The 3765-nt window shown below is 41.9% G+C and overlaps 1 pseudogene; it reads left to right on the top strand.

Moving 5' to 3' along the window:
• Positions 1–3542, top strand: part of LOC138169646 (glyceraldehyde-3-phosphate dehydrogenase-like) — a 5484-nt pseudogene extending 1942 nt beyond the window's left edge.
• Positions 3543–3765: the final 223 nt, after the last annotated feature.

Below are 3765 nucleotides of genomic sequence, written 5' to 3' on the forward strand. Positions count from 1 at the left end.
ACCCATTCCCTTTTGCCTTCCTATTCTTCCCCTCCATTGTAACCATTTTCCCTTGCCTCTTCTATATGAGACAGTTTACCCCATTCTGTCTCTCCCCATCTCCTCTCATTATATTCCTCTCTCACCTTTTAATTTAACCTTTTAAGTATCATCCCTTCCTGTTAAATTGGTCCTGTGCCCTCTATCTATGTATACCTGTAAACATATATACAAACATTCACATATGTATTCATATGCCCATATACCCTCATATATAGACATATATATATATATATATTTCTATTCCCTTCAACTACTGAGAAAAGTTTCATAAGTTACAATTATTGTTTTTCCATGTAGGAATGTTAATAGTTCAACTTTGATAAGTTCCTTATGATTTCTTTTCCCTGTTTACCTTCTCATGCTTCTCTTGCTTCTTGTATCTGAATGTCAAATTTTCAATTCAACTCTGGTTTTTTCAGCAAGAATGCTTGAAAGTCCTCTATTCCACTGAATGACCATATTTTCCCCTGAAACATGATAGTTTTGCTGGGTAGGTGATTCTTGGTTTTAATCCCAGCTCCTTTGACCTCTGGAATATCATATTCCAATCCCTTCAATCTCTCAGTGTAGAAGTTGCCAGATTCTGGGTTATCCTGATTGTGTTTCCACAATATTCAAATTGTTTCTTCCTGGCTGCTTGTGATATCCTCTCCTTAATCTGGGAATTCTGGAACCTGGCTATAATATTCCTAGAAGTTTTCTTTTTGGGATTTTTTTCAGTAATTGATCGGTGGATTCTTTGAACCTCTATTTTGCCCTCTGGTTCTAAAACATCAGGGCAGTTTTCTTTGAGAACTTCCTGGAGGATGATTTCTAGGTTCTTACTTTGATCATGGCTTTCAGGTAGTCCAATAATTTTTAAAATTATCTCTCCTGGATCTATTTTCCAGGTCAGCGGTTTTTCCCATGAGATATTTCACATTGCCTTCTATTCTTTCATTTATTTGGATCTGTTTAACAGCATCTTGATTTCTCATAAATTCATTAGCTTCCATTTGCTCCAATCTAATTCTGAAGCAATGAGTCTCCTCAGTGAGCTTTTGAGATTCTTTTTCCATCTGGCAAATTCGGCTTTTTAAGGCATTTTTCTCCTCATTGCCTTTTTGAGTCTCCTTGCCATTTGAGTCAGTCTGTTTTTTAAGGTATTATTTTCCTCAGTCAGGCTGTTGACTCTCATTTCATAATTTTCTTGCATCATTCTCATATCTCTTCCTGATTTTTCTTCCACTTCTCTTATCTGCTTCTTAAGGTCCTCTATGGCCTGTAACCAGCTTGTATTTTCCTTTGAAGCTTTTGGTGCAGGAGTTCTGACTTCACTGTCTTCCCCCTCTTCCATGCTTTGCTCCTTTTTGTCCCCAAAATAGGAGTGTAATGTTGGAATCTTCTGTCTGCTTTGTTTACTTTGCCAGGTCATGTCGCCCCTCAGTCACTTGACCCCTGGGCTTTTTGCCACAGTAGGACTGTGTCACTAGACAGGGGAGCTTTCGTCCCAAACACTGGGGTTTTCTCAGCTGCTGGAGGTATTAGATGGGTGCCCTCTCTGAAGCCTCCACACGCTCTGGCAAGCTGGTCACACACCCTAGGACCTCCACCCTAGACCGCAATCCAGATCCAACCAGGTTAAAGCAAGAGCGATTACCCCTCAGCCTGGTGGCTTGGTCCCCTTACACTCTACAGGCCAGGAGCTGAAGCTGCCATGTGGCACTGGCTGCGCCAGGAGTCTCAGAGGCTTCTCACCCTGGGGGCAAAAGCCACATACTCCCACTTACTGGGTCCCAAAGTCCAGACTGAAGTGACCTCTCACTTTGTCCTTTGCATGTATTTGTTGATAATTCTGGAAAGGGCCACAGCTGCTGCTGATCTGGAGTCCCTCTGGCCAATGGCTGGTCAGGCCCACCCTGGGGCTAAAACCTCCAGCTCACCCAGGCCTGGGCTCTACTGTGCTGCACTGGCTGCTTGCTGCCCGCCTACTGGGCTGTCCCCAGTGGGGGGTTAGCTTCTCTGTATCATTTTGTGGGTTCTGCAGCTCCAAAGTTTGTTCAGAGTTCCCTTTTTACATTGATTGGGGAAGGTGGAAGCCAGAACCGCTTGGAGGTTGTGTTTCTACTCCGCCATCTTGACTTCTTCCCAAATCAATCTCCTTCCTTTCTTTTTGCAACATAGCTAAAATGGAAATATGTTTTGCATAACTTCATGTGTATAATTGGTATCATATTTCTTGCCTTCTCAGTAGGTTAGGGACGGGCTTGAAGGAGGAAGAGAATTTGAAACTATATTTTAAAACAATGAACGTTAAAACTAAATACTATTTTTTTAATGTGGTATGTCTGTCTGGGAGAGGGAGGAGGAAGGATGCTAAGGATACCTATTATGATATAAGAAACAGATGACTTCAGAATAAAAACATTTTTTAAATGATAACAAAAGAAGCCAGGGCTCACTTGAAAAGTAGAACTAAGTATGCCATTCTCTCTGTCCCTTTTACTGATGCCCTTCTGTTTGTGATGGGACTAAACTAAAAGAAATTTGACAATACCCTTAAGATTGTCAGTAATGACTCCTGTACTACCAACTACTTGGATCCCCTGGCCAATGTCATTCATGACAACTTTGGCATTATGGATTCATGACCACAATCTATACCATTACTGATACCAGCAGATGGTAGATTGCCCCTCTGACAAGTTGTGACTTGCTGGATGGACCACTGCCCAAAGCTGCTTGCACTAGTTCTACTAAGACTTTAGACAAGATGATACCTAAGCTGAATGGGAAGCTCCTAGGTATGATCTTCTGTGTTCCCACTCCTATTGTATCTGTCATAGACCTGTGCTACCTAGAGAAACCTGTCACATATGATGATATCAAGAAAGTGATAAAGCAAGCACCAGAGGCATCCTCAAAGGGCATCCTGAGCTACATAGAGGATCAGGTTGTATCCTATGACTTTAACAACCACAACAACAACCACTTTTCTAGCTTTGGTGCTGGTCCTGGTATTGCCCTCAGTGACCATTTTGTCAATCTTATTTCCTGGCATGACAATAAGCACGGTTATAGCAACTACATAATAAACCTCATGGTCTACATGGCCTCCAGGAAGTAAAATGGAAAGCCATGGGTCTTCATTCCAAGCCAGAAGAGGAGTTTCATCACTGGGGAACCCACTTCCATGATCCTATGCCCATTCCTAGTCCTTGCCCTAAAGTAGTCCTGTACTGGAGGAAGAAGCATAGAATCTTATGTTGTATACCATCAATGAAGTCACAATATTCAGTACAAAAAAGAGAGTCCTTCACCAGGCCAGTTCAATGTAATAAACATTAAGCACTTATTAGGTAAAAATGTAAGGGGAGGGGACTGACCAATGAATCTAGTTCTTTTCAATATGTCCATAATCCCCACCTTGGATCATGCATAGACGTTATGTACCTCTGATCCTCTAACCACTTGGTATAAAGAAGCATGTTGATTATGGAGCTGAAATTAGGTTTACATTCAAGAGGCACTAGCCAGCTAGGGGAAATCTCTTGATTCTAGCTTTTTCCAGATTGGCTGATATTAGAGAAGGAGGATGAGCTGCTGGGGGGTCTCTAGGTATGGAACATCAGTCCCTCCCTACGTGAAGATAGAATGAAGCTGACAGTGAATTGCCCTGCTGTTGCTTCTGTCTCTTTTACATCTCTTTTTTTTCTGCTTTGAGGTAAAGGAGATTGGAGATGG

This window comes from Petaurus breviceps, unplaced genomic scaffold, assembly GCF_028583685.1.
Source record: "Petaurus breviceps papuanus isolate PSGF00001 unplaced genomic scaffold, PetGlider_PUasm1.0 37, whole genome shotgun sequence".
In the NCBI taxonomy this organism is placed as follows: domain Eukaryota; kingdom Metazoa; phylum Chordata; class Mammalia; order Diprotodontia; family Petauridae; genus Petaurus; species Petaurus breviceps.